We start from the raw sequence: 22,318 nt of genomic DNA on the forward strand, positions 1-22,318 counted from the left end.
CGCCCATGGTAACCACGTAATTTATGTTGAGGTATTATATTATAGTACTGGCGTTGGGGCTGGGTGGGAACGCACCCAAAATGGTCGCTGTTAATAAAGTCGATATATTCGTTGTTGTATTTGTTGTGCCCCCACTGTTTATTATCAACTGTGTACGTCGCCATGTCTGGGTGAAGTTCATAAAATATCCAATTTGTCACTCAATCTAATTAAAATTCATCAGAAGAGTGATTTTGCTCAGGCGCGTCCCAAATGAGAGACTGAGGGTGCAAGCGTAATACCTATTGCTGATAGAATCAAAGCGTACTTACTTTGGATATGACTCTGCATAAAAAAATGCGTCTAAACAAATCTGGTATTTGGTATACTTCATTATTTTTTTTTTTTAATGTTCGGTTTTATTACTTTTATTATTTACTGGATCGCTTGGAAGTAAATCAATTTCTTATATTTGTATTATAAGTTTCGGGCCAACTAAAGGGTGATTTTTGAATAGCTATAGGAAAGTTTTTCAAAAAAACATACGTAAAATTCAGAAAAATGAATGAAATTTTTATTTATATCGATAGTAAAGTCCATATAATTTAATGTTTATTTCATACAAATGTTGACCGCGACTGCGCTTCAAATGGTCCATCCGCTTAGTCCAATGTTGGCATACTCTTTCCAATATTTCGGCCGGTATCTCACATATAAATGCTTTAATGTTGTCTTCCAATGCGTTAATTGAAACAGGCTTGTCTGAATAGACATCATCAATTGACAGGTCCCGAACGCGAAATAAAATGTTCACCGAACTCGCCTCTCAACAAGTCCATTGTTACGCGTGCTGTGTGGCATGTGGCACCGTCTTGCTGAAACCATATGTCACGCACGTCAAGCTCTTGCATTTTGGGCAAAAAAAGTTGGATATCATTTTACGGTAGCGCTCACCATTCACAGTTACGTTAGGATTCGCAGCATCTTTGAAGAAGTACGGTCCAATGATACCTCCAGCCCATAAACGGCACCAAACTGTGACCTTTTCTGGATGCATCGGTAGCTCTTGCAATTCTTCTGGCTGATCTTTACTCCAAAATCGACAATTCTGTTTATTTACGTACTCATTGATCAAAAAATGAGCTTCGTCGCTGAACACAATTTTTCGATAAAAAGGTGGACCTTCGACCAACTTTCCAAGAGCCCATTCACCAAAAATTCTGCCTTGCGGTAGGTCGTTCGGCTTTAATTCTTGCACCAGCTGTATTTTGAAAGGCTTCACACCTAAATCCTTTCGCAAAATTTTCCACGTTGTTGAGTAACAGAGGCCCAATTGCTGCGAACGGCAACGACAGTGAAACAAAACACGAAACGTGCGTCAGCTGTTTAAAGCAATGTTTAAAAAGATAATAGCTAAAAAATCACCCGTTACTTAACTTATTTTAAGGAATCTTTAACGAAAGCACTTGTTCTTATAACTATTGGGTATGGGAATAAGTTTCCGCCCTCGCAGTAGTTGACATTCGTTTAAAGTGTAAAGATCCTTTTTTTATCTGACGTCAAAAATATCTACACTCGTCCCGAAAAAAACAGCATTTGCGCGAAGTCATACTTCATTATTACCTTTTAAAGAAAAGTGCAGCTGCTTTTAAAGAAAAGAGCAGCTCCATCAAATAAAACTTGTAAAGAGTGGTTTCGACGCTTCTAAATTCGCAATTTCGACGTTAGTGCAAAAAAGATCTCGAAGGGGCGCCGAAAAAATTCGAAGATACTCAACTACAAAAATTATTGGATGAAGACGCATGTCGAACCCTTGATGTAATGTCTAAAGAGTTGGATGTTGACAGATCAACCGTCGGTAAACGTGTGCACGCGATGGGAATGATCCAGTAAGCAGGTAGCTGGGTGCCACACCAATTGAAGGAGAGACGTTTGGTGACGTGTGAGATGCTTCTTGCACGGCAGAAAAGGAGAGGTTTTCTGCATCGCACCGGCACTGGCTAAAAAAATCGGATCTATTATGATAATCCTAAGCGTAGAAAAAGTTGGAGCCTACTAGGTTAACCAGGTCCATCGACAACGAAAACAAAACTTTCATACTTCAAAGGTTATGTTGCGCATCTGGTGGGATCAGAAGGGTGTCATCTATTATGCACTCCTTAAACCATTTGAAACCATCACTGGCAATCGTTACCGGCTGCAGCTAAGGCATTATTTTTACTTTTTGTTCACACCAGTGTCAAATATAAGCGGTTTTGAGCGTTCTTTCGCAGGTCAGATTCAAAAGAACTCAACTAATACCAAGTATTTTCCCCTGTAAATTCTCAGTTGATAGGAAAATGCCAAAATAATTGGATTTTAGATATATTTTCAACAGGATTCAATAATAAAACGTTTACTTAGTGCACAGTTTTCTCATTCCCTCTTGACAAATCGGTTCCCTTAGAAAGAAATTGTGGTTCTATCGCAAGAAATTTTGAGTAAAAGTAGAGGAAAATAAAATAAGGCGTTTTTCAATAGGTGCGCTTCAACTTTTTTCCGATAGGGAGGGCGAACGACGCAATATTTTTTATTTTTCGTTTGTCATTTGTAAACTTCATTAGTATACATTTCATCATGGAACGCTACACACTTGAGCAACGATTGAAAATCGTGCAAATTTTTTATGAAAATAATCGTTCAAATTTTTTATGAAAATTTATAAATTTTCCAAAAAATCATCTTCAGTGATGAAGCTCACTTTTGGCTCAATGGCTTTGTCAACAAGCAAAATATGCGTTACTGGGCAGAAAGCAATCCACACGTGATTCATGAGGCACCGTTGCATCCCGAAAAAATCACTGTTTGGTGCGGTTTACATGCCGGCGGCGTAATTGGCCCATATTTTTTCGTTGACGAGAACGATCGCCACGTTACTGTGAATGGAAATCGATACCGCGACATGATAAACGATTATTTTTGGCCGCAATTGAATGGAATGGACTTAGACGACATGTGGTTTCAACAGGACGGGGCCACAAGCCACACAGCACACGCTACAATTGATTTGTTGAAGAGTAAGTTCGATGAGCGCATTATTTCCAGAAATGGACCGGTCGAATGGCCGCCGCGCTCGTGTGATTTGACGCCTCTAGACTATTTTCTTTGGGGTTATGTGAAGTCATTGGTCTACAGTAACAAGCCGGCGACGATTTGTGAGCTCAGAGCCAATATTGAACGCGAAATTGCTGGAATTTCGGCCGATTTATGCAAAAGAGTAGTCGAAAATTGGGTTCAACGATTGGACTTCGTAAAACGTGCACGCGGTGGTCATGCAAAAGAAATCGAATTTCATACTTAAATGTATATGTTCAAACTCAATAATAAAAAAAAATTAGTTAAAAAAGTCAAACCGTTTGTGTTTTATTCAAAAAAAAAGTTGAAGCGCTCTTACTGAAAAACGCTTTATGTAGGAAAAACATTTCGTTCTCAAAAGGGTGTGCTTACGAACAAGAACTTGCTTCGGGGTTTTTATCAGTACGTCCCGGGCCAGTATGTTATGGAATATATCCTGACATACCGTCATGGAACACTTTTTGACGCAATTCCCGTGAAAGTTGAAATTTTTGACAATCCGCGCACAAAGAATTTCAAATCTATTAATGTCAAATAAAAACAACTATTGAAAAAGCCCTTAAAAATATTAGTATTCAAATTAAGTAAATACATACAATAAGTTTGTGGTGTACGAAAAATCGTGACTTGGAGATTAAAACTACAAACTTACATAGACAAGACGAAGTAAAGTAAGGTGTAAGGATGTTTTAGGTTTGGGTTTAGTCAATCAAGTTCATAATAAATCCGCTGCTTCTATGAACAAATTCATTATCACCCTTTTTTTATTAGGTAAGATGACAGGTTCATAATATTCATATATAAAACGACTAGCAAACCCGGCCCCCTTCGCTGGGCACACTAAAATAGAATAGATATGGTTTAGAACAGAAAATATATGGTTTTCATATTATATATTTCTTTATTCTTTATTCAAGCGCTTTGGCATAAACAATATTTTTTGTTTTTCTAATTATTTGTTTTTGAGTAAATATAAAATATAAATTGAAAATCAGGAAAAAAGAAAATTGTTTTCAAATTTCAAATCAACGCATATGAATAAACAATCGTCTTTTTTCCTGATCATCCATGAATTTTTCGTTTCAATTTATATGTTTTATTAAGCATTGGAGCTTTTTTAACCATTATCAATTTATATTTTTCAAAAAAAAAAAACGAAAAAAATTGTCTTTTCCACGAACACATAATTTCATTCGGATTTCACATTAAATTCTCAAATTTCGTAAGAAATTATTCACTGTTCCAAAATCCACTCCAAAAAAATTCACAAACAATTTTTACATGTTGCTCTTACGTTTTTTCCTTATGGCAGCCAAATCAGAAAGAAATATTGACACATTGTAACTCACCCTGTCAATTTGACAGTTCAGTTCCGCCCCAAGCGTTAAAAAAGTAAGCGACATTATTGCTGGCTCAAAAGAACGCTGTACCCGTTGCCACTGCTCCGAATTACAACCAAACTTTACGAAACCCATTTTCAATACTTACTTAACAATGTGCGTAAGTTTGGTTTAATTCGGTGCAAAGACACGGCGGGTCCACGTTTTGGCATATATTTCGAGACCCTAGTCATCAATAGGTATGAAAGTTACCCCGTATTAAAGCACTTATCAACAGCTTTCATTTGATATCCATATTGTACAAACACATTCTAGGGTCCACGTTTTGGTCTCTATCTCGAGACCCTAGTCACTGAGCGGATGGAAATACTCTGAACTAAAGCATTCACCAACAGCTTCCATTAGATACCCATATTGTACATACACATCCGAAGGTTACCCGGGTCTACGTTTTGACCTATATCTCGAGACCCTATCTACCAATAGGTATCCAAACTATACGGAAACCATCTTCAATACCTCCTTAACAATGTGTGTAAGTTTGGTTTAATTCGGTGCAAAGACACGGCGGGTCCACGTTTTGGCATATATTTCCAGACCCTAGTCATCAATAGGTATGAAAATTATCCCGTATTAAAGCACTTATCAACAGCTTTCATTTGATACCCATATTGTACATACACAACCAAAGGTTACCCGGGTCCACGTTTTGACCTATATCTCGAGACCCCAGTCACGGAGCGGCATGAAAAATACTCTGTACTAAAGCATTCACCAACAGCTTCAATTTGATACCCATATTGTACATACACATCCGAAGTTTACCCGGGTCCACGTTTTGACCTATATCTCGAGCCCTATCCACCAATAGGTATCCAAACTATACGGAAACCATCTTCAATATCTTCTTAACAATGTGTGTAAGTTTGGTTTAATTCGGTGCAGACACGGCCGGTTAGCGAACACACACAAAAAGTTGACTTTATTTTATATATAAGATTTTTTTCAGTTTGTGTCCGAAAAATCCAAATATCTTACGGAACCCTATTTTTTTCCAAAATAAAATGTAATCCATGTTACTCGTGGATAATGTAGTTTTCGAATGGTGAAAGAATTTTTAAAATCGGTCCAGTAGTTTTTGAGCCTATTCGTTACAAACAAACAAACAAACAAACAAACAAAGTTTTCCTCTTTATAATATTAGTATAGATTTACGTTGTCCATAAAATATGTTATTTCCATTAAAATAATAGGTCTATTTATAAGTTCGTGCGGTTTTACAACAGATGGCGTAACTTGATTATTATTCCATCGATCCACATTTCCAAACATTCATTGGAGAGCTACTGTCGTAAGGCACAAACGTCAGTATAAGTTTTTTATTTGAAGCGTAAACAACAATATTTTTACCACACTTGAAAATGTCGAATTTCGTGCCAAATAATGTGTTTTTGCGGGGAATTCTTCTTCATTATTTTAATATGAAGAAAAAAGCAGCCGAAAGTCATCGTATCTTGGTGGAAGTTTATGGTGAGCATGCTCTATCTGAGCGAACGTGCCAGAAGTGGTTTGCACGCTTTAAAAGTGGTTATTTTGGCTTGGAAGACGAAGAACGCGAGGGTGCGCCGCCAAAGTTCATGGATACCGAATTGGAGGAATTGCTCGATCAAGATCCGGCTCAAACGCAAGAAGAGGTTGCAAAAACTTTGGGAGTTGATCAATCAACCATTTCCAAACGTTTAAAAGCCATGGGAATGATCCGAAAGGTAGGCCATTGGGTGCCGTATGAATTGAAGCCAAGAGACGTTGAACGCCGTTTTATGGCATGCGAACAACTGCTTCAACGGCACAAAAGAAAGGGTTTTTTGCATCGAATTGTGACTGGCGATGAAAAGTGGGTCCATTACGACAATCCAAAACGTCGGGCAACGTATGGATACCCTGGCCATGCTTCAACATCGACGTCGGCGCAGAATATTCATGGCCTGAAGGTTATGCTGTGTATCTGGTGGGACCAGCTGGGTGTTGTGTATTATGAGCTACTGAAACCGAATGAAACGATTACGGGGGATGTCTACCGACGACAATTGATGCGTTTGAGCCGAGCACTGCGAGAAAAACGGCCGCAATACGCCGATAGACACGACAAAGTTATTTTGCAACATGACAATGCTCGGCCACATGTTGCACAAGTGGTCAAAACATACTTAGAAACGCTCAAATGGGATGTCCTACCCCACCCGCCGTATAGTCCAGACCTTGCGCCATCCGATTACTATCTCTTCCGATCGATGCAACATGGCCTGGCTGACCAGCACTTCCGTAATTACGATGAAGTCAAAAAATGGATCGATTCGTGGATTGCGGCAAAACCGACCGAATTTTTCACAAAGGGAATCCGTGAATTGCCAGAAAGATGGGAAAAAGTAGTAGTAAGCGATGGACAATATTTTGAATATTAAATTTGTAACCATTTTACGTCAATAAAGTTTCAAATTTCGAAAAAAACCGCACGAACTTATTCATAGTCCTATTAATTGTCAGACGTATTGTATATTCTGCAGCACATATAATATATATTTTAGAGCTGATTTTGTACACTTCAAAATTTTTTTTTTGATTGATAACGAATACATCAAGGAAAAAGATGTAGATGGCCCTAAATACTTTATTCTGAAAATTTTGAATATGTATTACATTGCTGGAACTTGAACAACCCTAAAGGTTTATTCCATACATATGTCCATACAGGTTTCAGAATTTGCTTTTACATATCTGATTTTATTATAAACGAAGTTTATATGGGCTGATTTCGATTTTTTGTCCGCGCAAGAATATTATTTAGAGCGCATTCAAGTTGTGTATAAGCCTCGGTTTCTGTGTTAGCAATAGAAAGTATTACTGTGTCATCGACAAACGTTGCAGTAACGCAGTTTTTATTTAATGGTAATTCATTTGTAAAAAGTATATATGAAATGGATCCCAAAAACCTCTCCTGAAGAACTCCACCTTATATTTCTTTCAGCTCTCTGCACTCATCATCTTTTTTGACCTGGAAGAATTTCTCCGACAGACATGACTTTAGTATATTAAAATATTATTCCGGCAGGATGGCTTTAATTTTATTTAGTAGACCCTAAGAAATCTGAAAATTACTGTTTATAAAGGATCTTTCAAAAGACGCGCTTAGACGTGTCTCAGAAAACAAAACGTGTAACAATTTAGATTCCTTCACGTTTCACTATTTCCATTCAAAATACGTTTCTTAACAAGTATAAGTGAAAAATGGCATCATTTAAATGCCCACCATGAGTACGTCAACAGGCTGCCATAAGAGAATTACAATTTTCAAGGACAAATTATCGCTTTGAGTTCAACAATCTCCATCTGAGTGTTATATTTTAGCTCTGGAATTGTTGTTGGATTATTCACATAGACTTTGTATATATGAAAGTGTGTTTTTAGGTGTTTTGCTGAGCTCCTCCTATGTGTGCGTGCGACTTGATATTGTTTCGCAAACGGAGGAACCTACGGGTTTAAGCCGACTCCGAACGGCAGATATTTTTTAGGAAGAGCTTTTTCATGGCAAAAATACACTCTGAGGTTTAGCATTGCCTATTGGGCGACCACTATTAGAAAACACTTTTTCATATAGATTTTAAGTTTCAATAAATCCGTCTAATCGCCAGTCTTTTTTCTATCCTCAACAAAACCAGTTTCTTTAAATGTTCGGCCATTTTTAAAATAAGTTTCAATAATTTAGCGAGTTGTTCTACTGCGCGTTGGCTATTCTAAACCGACTGCCACAGAAACCTAACCCAACCGAACCTATCGTGTAAAATTGTAGGTACATCTGTCTACTTCACACTTTTGAAATTTTAAAGAGAACATGAAAAAAGGTACCAACTTGGAATTATTCACTGGTGTCATTTTTGCAGTACTCTTTACCTATGAAATGAGTTCGTGTATATAATAGCAAATCAATAAAAGTTCAGTCTATTAGTCGCGAATCAAAATCACTTTCCAAGTGAGTGTTTCAAGCAAGTGTCCAGGGTGCAATTCAGTACTTCACTTCTTCATCATATTTTCTAGCGGGATCTGAAAATGTTTAGGATACTGAGTCTTTCCAAACCACTTACTGATTGATTTTGTATTAATAGCTACTCTTTCGGCAATTCATATAACCAACATTTGATGCTCTATTAACAATTCCTAGCAGAAAAAGTGTATGCAAATTTAGTGACCCAAAATCAAATTTTTCAGCCAGTTGTGTAGTTCTACGAGTTTAACAGAAAATAACCGGTATTGGCATGCAAGTTCGCGTATACATTTGAATCTTAATATTTATGTATGGATTATCCAAAATGGCTAAATTATGCGACTTCACATGACAGCGCCAGTTAGTTTCAGTTAAATATGCACATAAATACTCGCATTTAAATACATACATATAATATATACTGGCCTGTTTTTGGGTGAGTCACCAACCACCAGCCAGATTGGTTTCATTAAAAGAGAGAAAAACAATAAACCAAATAGACCACAAAACCAATGAATGAATGGTATTTGCACAGAGTAAAACCGTTGGCAGAACACAGATTTGTCAACTTACACTCATATCGGTTTCCTGACTATTTCGACTATTGCCCAACTGTGCGCATGCGAAGCCAAGGGGTATGCCAATGGAAAATCTCAGAAAACTCCCACGATTGGTGGTGGTGGTGAGCATGGCATAGCTGAAATATGAGTAATTTCCATGCGAAGTCGCCTTCAGCACTATGCACATAACGGGTGAACAAGCATCATATTGCAATAGAGTTGCCTGCAGCGGCAATTTTCAATATTGGGCAGACTAGAACGAACACTACATACACATTTGTACTTGTAGATATGCGGAACGCTTTTATGAAATTTTCGCAGTTTTATGAACCTGAAAATCAGCATTTCAGTCATAAATTTGCATGGCGCCCACACGCTTGAACTCTGCAGCATTCGCTAACCGGCTGGATTGTCAGGCAGTTGGTCACATTCTTTTGCCAGCCAGTTGCGGCTGGTCGATGGATGGAGGTGGGTAGCTCCCATCGATTACTGTGCTTGCATCTGAAAGTAGTCAGGCAATTCGTTGGGGGGCGCAATGAAGCAAGCAAATCGAAATTTTAACGACAGTCAGGCATAGCACAACAGTGGCTGGTAGTCAGCCGATGCATCAGTGACACATATGCAATAATTCTTAGTTTTTTCTCTGCAGCCTGACTTGGTCTTAATTAGGATATGACAGGCGAGCACAGACACGGCGCAATGAGGCGCAAACATTTACTTACGTATGGTATGCAGTATGTTGCAGATGCCACAAATGAAAAAGCGGTCGGGAAAAGCAGCAAACAAGCAAGAAAAAATAGCATCGGTGGAAGTTTTCTAGAGTTTCTTGCAATGAAATGTCGGCAACATGAGATCCCATCTCAGCTGCATATATATTTCCTTGTTTTTTGTGCCATTTTTTGGTGTTACAAAGCGTTGTGGTTGCATGCAGCAGCCAATAGCGCTGACTAGCTGGAGGAGTAATGCGAACGCAATGCGCTCAAATAACTTGTTGGCTTCTGATTTTCTTTTAATTTTTTGCTCTTCTTTTATGTGAGGAGTGATGTGGCGTGAATGCTTGGCTTCATTCAGTGGAAGCCATAAAAAATGTTTTCTATATTGCTTGAAGTTTAATTGGGTGCATTGTTCATTTGCTGCTTTGTATATTATATGTGTGTGAGTGGTTTTATTTGTAGTTTGGTGGGAAACTAACCTTGAAAATTTCCTATAAATCTTCAGCTGTTTGCCGGTATCCTCTCTCATTGCTGCAATGCGAATTTTACAGTAAATAAAAATTCGATTATTTATTTATGTTAGACACTTTGCGCCCCCGGCTAGCGCTATATAGAATAATAATAATAGTAATAATAATAATAGTAATAATAATAATAATAATAATAATATGCTAGACGCCATACACAAGGTTAGGCAAGGAGTTAACATACAAGGTTAAGTCCAAAATAAACCAGACTGAGCTAAAATAGAAACGACAGGAGCTTTGTCTACTTCGAGTTTATTTATTCAAAATAGTCCCGTCCGGCCTCGATACACTGTTTTGCGCGATCTTAAAGCTTTTCGAAAGAGTGTTTCAGGTCATTGGCCGGAATGCCCTTCAGAATGTCTGTACAAGCCTTTTGGATGGCTTCTACGAACGCAAAACGTTTTCCTTTCATGGCCAAATACAATTTTCCGAATAGGTAGAAATCACAGAAAGCCATATCAGGCAAATACGGTAAGTGATTGATAGTTAAAATGCCGATAGTCTTAGTAGCTAGTGCCTCTTTTTTGTAATATAGTTATTTATAATTATATTTCATTATTAATAAATAAATAAATAAATAAATAAATAAAATGCGATTTCTAGTCAAAAAATCAGTCACAAGAGTGGATCGATGAGGTGGTGCATTATCATGCAATAATCGCCAACTTCCTCCTTCGAGGTACTCAGGGCGGATTCGAGGCTTCAAAACGTCAAGATAGAAAATTGTATTGACGATTTGGCCCATTGGCACGAGCTGTTTGTGGACAATTCCCTTGGAATCTTAAAAAAAATTTGCATCGATTTGATTTTTGACTTCTCCAAACGCGATTTTTTGGGTGGTGGCACGTCTGGGGCCTTCCATTCGGCACTTTGACGCTTAGTTTCAGGTTCATGTTGGAACATCACGCTTCGCCACCAGTTACAATGTTGTTAAGGAAGTTCTCGTCTTTTCTAGCCTCTTTAATGAGATTTTTCGAATGTTGAATTCGGAGCAATTTTTAGTCCTCAATTATGAAAGATGCTGTAAGTTGTACTATACAGGTCAATGACCCGCTTTTGTAATTAATCTCGAACAAGCTCTCGATTGAAAGAATCGATTTGATGTCACACTGTCGCCATTCCACTCGTTGTGTTTCTGAAAAAAATTAGTCGAATTGATCGACAATCGTGGTAGTCACCGACGTATTCCATTCCTTTTCAGTGCGAAAACTCGATAGAAAGGGTTTCCGAAACCAAATGAAATGAGATGCTGTCGATCAATATTCTCACTTGACCTTGAGGTGGTGATAGGAATTTTACTTTTTGCTCTTAGTTCAAGTCAGAGGGTGTTATTAATGATCGTGATGCCTCCACATTTTTCTCATTCCTCTTGTCCACCGGTTTTCGTCTGTTACCTCACAAATCTCACTAATTTAGCATTTGGTATTCAGTCATGCAATGTGCATCTTGTTGTTGTACTTAGTGTTTTTATTTCGATACTGCTGGGTTATGGAACTATCTGCTCTTGTTTCCGTCGCAAACGTTAGAATCAGTCGAATGCATGGCTTACAAAGGGTGGTTAAGTTTCAAGGGCCGGTGTAGATTTTGAATAAAATACAATTTTTTTAAGAAATTATTGTCATTTCTCTTTATTATGATAATATTGGTATGGCTGCCTTCCTCTGCAGCTCTGCATTGGCCAAGGTGGGGGTTCCGGTGCTTCCCCACCCGCCCTACAGCTCAGACCTGTCCCCTCCGGACTTCTTCTTGTTCCCGCGCCTGAAAAGAAAGCTGAAGGGGAGGCGTTTCGACTCCATCGAGGCGATCCAAAAAACTGTGACAGCCGAATTGAACGCGATTCCGGCGGATGAGTTTAAAAAATGTTTCCTGCAGTGGAAGGACCGCTCCAGCGGTGTATTAACGCTCAAGGGTCCTATTTTGAAGAATATTAGTTATATAAGCCAAAAAGTTTAATAAAACTGCTTAAAAAAAATAAGGCTCATTACTTTTCAGTCAAACCCTGTATATGTTTTTGAACGTGGCTTATGCACCGCATTCGGCGTGACAGTCACATAGTTCAATAAATCTAAAGCATATTGATTCCATTGCACAGGGTGATTAAACATCAGATTTTCTTTTTTGAATAAAACACAACAATATTTGTCGAAATTACAATACAATATTATTTTTTGTTTTGTATTTCATCGTGATTTTGGATATCAAATGTTGTTTATGTTTGAAACACAATATTCGTTGAATTCCCACTTCGACTAATGTGGCAAGACTGGATGCGCACATACAATTTTCCATGACTTTTTGGCATGGTTTGGGCTATAATCATAAAAAACGCACATTATTTCATTATTTAGCTCTGGAATCGTCTTATTGACATATGCCGTAGTTTTGAGTAAGCCCCAGCGAAGAAGTCCAAAGGTGTCCAAACGATCAAAGATCTCGGTGGTCTATTGATTTTTTTTGTTTCGTGATATGGAAACTTCATTCACCATAGCGGCATGGTTTCATGTGCTCTAAGAAAGGTTGCACCATCCTTTAGAAACCAGCTTCTTTCCAGTACATCTCATCTAATTGGGACTATGAAAAGCTTCTTTCCATTTCACGATAACGTTCACCGTTCATTATAACATCATTACCAGAATTATTTTTGAAGCAGTACGTTCCGATGACCACGCCAGTCCAAAAATCACTCTAAACAGCAACTCGGTTTTGGATGCAAAGTTTTTTTCTCGAGCGGGTACGAGGTTTGTTAAAAAATTAAGGTGAACTTGGACATTTCGCGAGCTACGTACATTCGACTTTCGATTTTAATTATATAAATATAAATATATAAAATAAATAAGACAAGTTTTTTGCGTTTTTGGCGATTTTCTGCTATCGAAAAAAATGAATCAAAGAAGTTGCATCAAATTTTGTGTAAATAATGGAGTTAAGTGCTTCAAATCATTTGAAATGTTGACAATGGCATACGGTGAGAGTACTGTGAGTCAAAAAAATATTTACAAGTGGTATAAGCTTCTTACAGAAGGTCGAAAAGATGTGAATGACGACGCTCGCTCCGGACGCCCCAGCACATCAGCAACCGATGAAAATGTTGAGAAAGTGAAGAAAATTGTTGTGGAGAATCGTCGAGTCACAATTAGAGAAGTTGCTGAGGATGTTGGTATATCGGTTGGCTCATGCCATGCAATCTTTTCGGAAATTTTGGGCATGAAGTGCGAAGTTCATTCCCAAATTGCTAAATTTTGACAAAAAAAAACATCGCATGAGCATCGCTGAGGAATTGTTGAATGACGTCAACGATGATCCAGATTTGTTTAAAAGGGTCACAACTGGTGACGAATCATGAGTATATGATTATGACATCGAAACCAAAGCCCAATCGTCACAAGCCAAGAGCCGATTGCAGAAAATAGCCGAACACGCAAAACACTTGTCTTATTTATTCCTTTCACAAACAAAATAAACCTGGTACGTGTATATTGTTAAAACCGTGAACTTATCTTCAAGACCAATATAAAAAAAATAATCGAAATTCGAATATACGTAGCCCGCAAAATGTCCAAATTCATCTTATTTTCTTAACAAACCTCATATGTAAATGTTTTTAGTGCCCCAAATGCGGCATTTTTGCTTGTTTACGTATCGGTTCAGGTGAAAATATGACGCATCTCTCATGATAAAAGAACCACGCAATGCGTGAAATGCATTTTCTGCAGAACGAGGCATTTTCATAAACCGTTTGTGGATAACTTTTACGCATTGTTCAACTGAGTATAGATCTATGACTAATCTTGCCAAAACGTTTAGTATCAGCTGTCTGCAGAAATTAGCATATCACAAATAATTGATATCTAAGATCTGCATTACGCTTGCATCACCCTATACATTATGTTGTGCTCGATAAGTGTGAATGTGTTTACTTTTACGTATGTATGAGTATGCATGTATGGATTTGTGTTTGCATGGTTACCTTTATGTTCACACGTATCATGGTATCATTAAACTCATGTTTCGATCCAACAACAACACTAAGAAAGTATTTAAGCTTAAATTTTTGCTTTCACACTAATTTTGCGAATTTGGCTTCCATACTTCAATTTGTCTACATATAAGTAAATATTTTTCTAATTTATTTTTTTATAATATATAATTTTTTTATATTTTTTAATTTACCTTTTCGACTATTTAAGAATAATTAAGTGATTAAATTTGTTCGTTTCCTTTCAGATTATCTATATAAATAAGCGGTGGTTAAAATCAAATTTAACAGACATTTGAGGTGAGTTATTACGGAATTATAGTAAATTTGTTTAACTATATATAAATTAATATAAAATATATTTATATACATATCGCGTTTTTCAATAGGTGCGCTTCAACTTTTTTCCGATAGGGAGGGCGAACGACGCAATATTTTTTATTTTTCGTTTGTCATTTGTAAACTTCATTAGTATACATTTCATCATGAAACGCTACACACTTGAGCAACGATTGCAAATCGTGCAAATTTTTTATGAAAATTTACAAATTTTCCAAAAAATCATCTTCAGTGATGAAGCTCACTTTTGGCTCAATGGCTTTGTCAACAAGCAAAATATGCATTACTGGGCAGAAAGCAATCCACACGTGATTCATGAGGCACCGTTGCATCCCGAAAAAATCACTGTTTGGTGCGGTTTACATGCCGGCGGCGTAATTGGCCCATATTTTTTCGTTGACGAGAACGATCGCCACGTTACTGTGAATGGAAATCGATACCGCGACATGATAAACGATTATTTTTGGCCGCAATTGAATGGAATGGACTTAGACGACATGTGGTTTCAACAGGACGGGGCCACAAGCCACACAGCACACGCTACAATTGATTTGTTGAAGAGTAAGTTCGATGAGCGCATTATTTCCAGAAATGGACCGGTCGAATGCCCGCCGCGCTCGTGTGATTTGACGCCTCTAGACTATTTTCTTTGGGGTTATGTGAAGTCATTGGTCTACAGTAACAAGCCGGCGACGATTTGTGAGTTCAGAGCCAATATTGAACGCGAAATTGCTGGAATTTCGGCCGATTTATGCAAAAGAGTAGTCGAAAATTGGGTTCAACGATTGGACTTCGTAAAACGTGCACGCGGTGGTCATGCAAAAGAAATCGAATTTCATACTTAAATGTATATGTTCAAACTCGATAATAAAAAAAATTAATTAAAAAAGTCAAACCGTTTGTATTTTATTCAAAAAAAAAGTTGAAGCGCTCTTACTGAAAAACGCTGTATTATATATATGGCACAAAATTAGTCGTACTTTCAGCCGCCGCAGCCGAATGGATTGGTGTGTGACTACCATTCGGAAGCGCGTTGGCGTAAATTTCCGAGCATGAAACACCAAATGATAGAAAAAGTTTTTTCTAATAAAATAGACTTCGCATTTACGGCGAATTTTGAATTTATTTTGAATGCAGTATATGGAAAAACATTTTGTGGCAGCGTTGATCAAAGCAGCCTTTTCGCCATATGAAGTGGTAATTTTCGATTGAGTGTTGGAAAATTACAAAACATATCTACAACTATCGTCTGCTGTAATTTATTTAACTTATTTCTAAAATACTTCATCGTCATATTTTTTGTGGAATTTAATGAAAATAAGTATACAAAAAGACTATCCAGCTGTATTAGGAAACGAACTTGCCGCATTTAGGATTAAAAAACAGATATTTTAGTTTATTTTTGGAAACCGAAATTAAATAAATAAACTTGGCTGGTTTTTGGTTTCAGCAGCTTGGCACATTACACACAGCCCATTAGGTGAACCCTGCACGATCGTTCCCACGACAGTCGGTTCCACGTTACCAGAACGACTTAGACTTATATCAGCCACGGACTGTCACTCCAGCAGCATTCCTTGTAAATTTTTTTTTTTTTTTGTCGTTTATTTGCAATCTATTTTTAAAATAATAAGCAAATTATCTAACTATTAACAATTTGACTTATATTATTGAGCTCCATTGAGGTCAATAATGATATATATGTATACTACGATTAATGTACACTTATATTCAGACTTATGTGTTAGATTTTAATACATTTTAATATTAGATTTATCTATTAGGTTCTGAATGGAATGTCTAATACATGATGTCTTTTAAGTCTATTAATTTCATTAGTTTCATCAAGTAATGCAATTGCTAGCGGGTTATCGTGATAACTTAATCTCTGTAAATATTTTGTGGTAATTTTTTTAATTTCATCTTTTATAAAGGGAATTTTTAGATCAGTATGTATGGTTTTATTTGTGACGAACCAGGGTGCACTTGTGATAAGCCTTAAAGTTTTTGACTGATATCTTGTAAATGGGGAACGTTTATGCTGCTACAATAACGTGCAGGGCACGATCGATAAATATCGCAATATGTGGGTCAAAATATTGGATCCTGATCATGTAAAGGGAAATACTGAAGGACCGAGATCCGGATCGCAAAATACTGAAAAAAAATTAAATCTGGATCACGATTTGCAAATCACTCGATAAAAATTGCATTAAGTGCCCGCGTTATTTCGCTAGAACGCAGCGTTTTTCTATCATATCGGACGTAGAAAACGAGTTTCTGCTGTAGCCGGTGCCGATTAAAACAAGGTTAGGTTAGGTTAGGTTGAAGCGGTTGTCCTGTGGGACACACTCAGGCTCATAGCCCATTGTGATGCCGCGTGGGGAGCTTGTCCCTATCTCTCCTAAAACCAGTGTGTGTTTTTCAAAAATTTTAAAATATCTCTGATTTCTATAGTACTGGGGTCTTCTAGCTCATTAAAAAATTGTCTACCCAGAATAGTAAACCTCCGCCTGGATAGAGCAGGGCAGTGGCATAGTAGGTGCGAGATTGTCTCTTCCTCGTCCTCATCTTGACAACTTCTACAGAAGTCATGTGTTTGCACACCCATCCTTTGGGCGTGTCTGCCTATTAGGCAGTGCCCCGTTATGACTGAGATCAATGTGCTAGGACTGTGTTTATTTTGGCTTAGCAGAGATTTTGTGCGTTTAGCATTTAGAGTTGGCCAAAGTTGACGGGCGATTTTGCAGGTTGCTTCATTTCGCCATCTTTCGTTTGCTTTCTTTACAATTTCTTCAAGGATGTGTAGCTTACATGTTTGTAAGGGTATCCCTATGTCATTATCTATGTGCTCGTCAGACAGTTTAGTGCCGAGTCTTGCTAGTTCATCGGCTCTACAGTTACCCTCAATGTCGCGATGGCCAGGAACCCATGTTACCTTTAAGTGAAATGACTCAGCCATCTCATTAAGAGATGTGCGGCATTTCATGGCTACCTTGGAGGTTGTCGACTGTTTTGTGAGGGATTTTATCGCCGCTTGGCTATCAGTGAAGATGTAGATATCATTTCCGGATATCGCATCACACTGTATCAGTGTCGCGGCTTTTATTATTGCCATCAGTTCAGCCTGAAAGACACTACAGTAGTCGGGGAGCCGAAAAATGCAGGAGATCCCCAGATGTTCAGAATATACACCTCCGCCTACCCTGCCCTCGAGCTTTGAGCCATCTATGTAAACATGGATGGACTCGTCCTGTCTCACGTCGTCCCGTTCCCACTCTTCCCTTGAGGGTAGGAGGGTCGTAAACGATGTAATGGCAAGTATAGGCGGGAGTGCATAGTCCACCAGTTCGGGAAGCCCCAGAGTGCCAGCCAGGATTTTACCGTGGCCATAATCCGTGTTTGACCACTTGTTTAGAGTGTTCAGCCTTATTGCCGCACTGCGTGCGTTATATATTGCCTGCAGATCTAAAACAAACGACCAAATCTATTTGATCAATGATATTTGAGAAAAATCAATCTTATATCGGGTTTTTTTTAAGTTTTACAAAAAGAAATGTGGTATTGTTGGAATGAATTTTTTTATTATTATTCTGGTTGGTGGTTTCATGGCATTCAATTTTTGAATATGATATCCGGCATTCAATTTTTAAAAAAATCTGAATAATTAATCAGCAAAAAATGCGACGCAAATGATCGTCGTCATTTGGCTTCAGTTCTTACGCGATCTGTATTTTACAGGCCTGTAAGTCAAGATCCTTACGTAAAATTTCCCACGTACTCGAAGGATGAAGGTCACATATTGAGAATGACGAAGAATCGACATTTCGACGTTTTCTCCAAGACTTCGTTCCATGAACTTAGCGAACTGGAAATGGTTGAGGTGATATTTTTTTATTTTTCGGCATAATCTGCTTTTAGGCTTATACACTTCATCCAACGCTATTCTAGTTTGTTGATCCCTTCCGAATAATAGAATTCGTGCAAGTCTGAAAATTAGCAATTCGTTTCTGTAATCACCTCGTTTAAATAAAATAGTTTCCCCGCCGGCCATTTCTTTAAACTGAGGAACAAATAGCAGTCCGCGGTATCAGGGGATGCCAAGTCTAGAGAATAGGGGGATTTTAATAGAGTTTCAAGCCCATTTAAATTAATTTTGCGACCACAAATGCTGAGGCGTGCCTTGCTGCATTGTCGTGATGGAAAAGTAAAATCACTCGACTTTTCGATTCAAACGAATGCCATACACAAATATATAGACTGCTCTGCTTAAAGCTTGGAGTGTGTTCTTCCAAGAGATGATACTAGCTAAACTTAACCTCGATACGCGCCAGTAGTGCCATCTCTCTGACTTGGCACGTACTTTTAAAGCGACCCTCGTATATTTTTAATCTTGCCATAAATTCTGTGACAAATTTTACAATGTATACGACGTTGAACAAATTCGCATTGTTTTTGTTCGTATGGATTGTCTACTCATAAACTATACTAAGTTTCGTGACAAATTTCGCTTGCTCACAATGAAGTGGGAAGCTAAGGAAAATCGCATTGCAATGATTGCATTAGAAAAGTGTGCTAAAAGTGTAAGTGAGATTTACGAATTGCTGAAAAAACTTAAGATTTCGAGAATGTTTGTTTACCACACAATCAATCGTTTTTCCTAAACGTCTAAAGTGACAGACAGAAAAAGATGAGAAAATGTCCACAGTTGAAGAAGTTTTTAATGAGCAAACCGACAAAATCTATGCTAAAACTTCTAAAGACGCAAAAAATGTTGTTCCAAGTGCTCAGCGTGGCCACCATCCAGCCTCTGTAATAGTATGGTGGGGAGTGTCCTGTAAAGGCGTTGCATCTCTTCATTTCCGCGAAAAAGTGGTTAAGACCGGTGTACCAGGGGGATATCTTAGAAGGCGGGGTGAAACAGTTGAGTAGTACCCTCTTCAATGGAAAGCGTTTAGTCTTCTAGCAAGATTCCGCTTTGGCCCATAAGATAAAAACCACCCAACATTGGCCAAAAAACAATATTCCTGGGTTCATAGCCACAGAAGATTGGCCGTCTGGAAGTCCAGATCTGAATCCATTGGATTATAGTTTGTGGTCAGAGTTGGAGAGCATGACCTGTCGAAGATCTCAAAGAAATTTGGAGAGCCTCGAACAATCTTTGGTTCGAGCAGCGACTTCAATACCCATGGAAACCGTGCGTGCTGCAATAGCTGAATGGCCGACTGTTTGAAGGTTTGTGTAAAAGCAAATGGTGACCATTTCGAATGAAAATTTAAAACTTTGTGTTTTTAATATTTAAGTGATTAAATAAAACTAACTTTATTAAAAAAAAGTATTATAATTTCATATCTATAGCGGACTTAACTTGTAACAGAACTTATGGCAGGACTAAGAATTAAGAATAGCTCATACTTGTATATCGTTCGAATAATCTAACTTGGAGCTGAGGCTATTAAGTCTTTAAAAAGTTAGTATTTCTAGGAATTTGGCCTTGTATTAAAGTTATAATATTCTCACACAACATACAAATGGCGAGAGTTTGTTATTATTGCCCATTGCGCTATAAACTCTCACTCTCTCCTCAAAAACCTTTTTCTTCATTCAATACATCTTCCATGCATACGATTCACTAAATCAAATTCCTTAAGTCTATAAATAATTAGTGCAACTATATTTGATTTACAAATTAATTTTCATTTATTCTTTTTGAATTCTTACTTAAAATTTTTAATTTATTATTCACTTCCGACACTTGGTTTTCCTGCCCTTTCTAAAATGCTTATTAATTAGCTTTGACCTTTGTTGCTGCCTAAAACGTTTGCAGCCATTCGAAATTCGTTTAGAAATAGATTTTGAGCCAAAACGAGCTACAAATTAACTGGCTATAAATAAATTCACATGCACGCACAAACACACAAACACGTATTCTCATATATGCAAATGAGTGATTACATATATATGCTACTACATTTAGTACTTATGTAGGCTCAAATTTCATTGTTTTCGCATGCTAATGCCCCTTAACCATTCCTTTATCGATTTAATCATAACCTCAAACATAACTACACTTTGAGGCTTTCATCACTCATACGCCCCAACCATAGTTGTGTGCTTTAACGCCTAAGATGTTGAACTAATAATAGCAATATACTCGTTGTAGATTGAGCTGAAGTTGCGCAGCACATCATCGGAGTGAGTTTTTTAAGACTCTTAATGAAATTAAATTTAATTAAAGTGCGTGAGAAGGCAGTATTCATAGAAACATTTATAACTGTGGTGGGTGGAATTTGAGTACTTGGTAGCTATTTGTTGAACAAGAGAGAATTTGTAAAATATTCCCATGCTTGTAAACGATTTTGCATAGCATTAGAAATTGTACTTTCTATAATTAGAAAACACATAGTTAATATTTAGTTTTTCATATAATATAATGGGCTATTCAAAATCTTTGGTAATAAGAATAATCGTTAATTTTGATTGTAAATCTTACAAAATTTCTGCTTACATAATTACAGTCAATGTCTATTATGTTATTATACTTCTGCTAAACCGAATCAAGCCTTGTATCGGCAATTGTACTGAATCACACTTTAGGCAAAGAAAAACGAACGAGCTTGATGAGGAGTTTAATTTGTGGAGGAATTCCGTCTGCTTATGAATTGCCCCCTTATTTCCTCTTCTAATATGGGCTTATGCCAATTTTGTATTTAAATACAAGCGCACTTCTAAATTTTTTTATGAACATGGCAATGTCAAAACATAATTAAGTTTTTATATTGTATATTTTTCATTAGGGAATTATAAAAAATTACAACAGAATTTGCTTAACAGATAAGCGACCACATAATCCGGAAAGTTCATTATAAAGGGTGTTTTTTTTAGAGGTTAGGTTTTCAAGATGAAATAAAACGTATATTATTTAATGTTATGGCCAAGAATTTAGCTTTATTATAAAGATAAGGGTTTGCCATTATGTTTTAAAAATGATTTCGGGCAAGTGGCCGCCGCGACTGGCTCGAATAAATTCCAGCCAAGAGGCCCAATTTTCGACCACTTTTTGCAGCAATTGGGGCCGTATGTTAGCAATAACGCGCCGAATATTCTCTTCCAAGACGTCAATCGTCTCGGGCTTATCTGCGTAGACAAGCGACTTCACATAGCCCCATAAGAAATAGTCCAGCGGTGTTATATCGCACGATCTTGGAGGCCACGCCACAGGTCCACGGCGCGAGATAATGCGGTCACCAAAAGTTACCTTCAATAAATCGATTGTTGCGTTGGCTGTATGGCATGTAGCGCCGTCTTGTTGGAACCAAAGGTCGTCCACATCAACATCGTCCAATTCAGGCACGAAAAAGACATTAATCATGGCCCTATAGCGCTCTCCATTGACTGTAACATTATGGCCGGCTTCATTTTTAAAGAAATATGGACCAATGATTCCCTCTGCCCATAGAGCACACCAAACAGTGACTTTTTGAGGATGTAACGGCGTCTCAGCAATGGCTTGTGGATTATGTTCACTCCAAATGCGACAATTTTGCTTATTGACATACCCATTCAACCAAAAGTGAGCTTCATCGCTGAACAAAATTTTCTTGTGATGCGTCGCGCGAACCGAACCATTATTTTCGTAATAAATTTGCACGATTTGCAAACGTTGTTCAGGTGTAAGTCTATTCATTATGAAATGGCAAACCAAACTGAGCATAAATCAAAAAGACCATC

The 22,318-nt window shown here is 37.6% G+C and overlaps 1 protein-coding gene across 7 annotated transcripts in view; it reads left to right on the forward strand.

Annotated features, from left to right (window-relative positions):
* Positions 1 to 22,318, forward strand: part of LOC128855135 (platelet binding protein GspB) — a 247,314-nt gene that overhangs the window by 167,060 nt on the left and 57,936 nt on the right. For all 7 annotated transcript variants that reach the window (XM_054089788.1, XM_054089789.1, XM_054089790.1 and 4 more), the window contains one exon: positions 14,497 to 14,548. The gene's annotated coding sequence lies outside the window, so the exon portion shown is untranslated. The remainder of the gene's footprint in view (positions 1 to 14,496; positions 14,549 to 22,318) is intronic.

This window comes from Anastrepha ludens, chromosome 2 (assembly GCF_028408465.1).
Source record: "Anastrepha ludens isolate Willacy chromosome 2, idAnaLude1.1, whole genome shotgun sequence".
Classification (NCBI taxonomy): domain Eukaryota; kingdom Metazoa; phylum Arthropoda; class Insecta; order Diptera; family Tephritidae; genus Anastrepha; species Anastrepha ludens.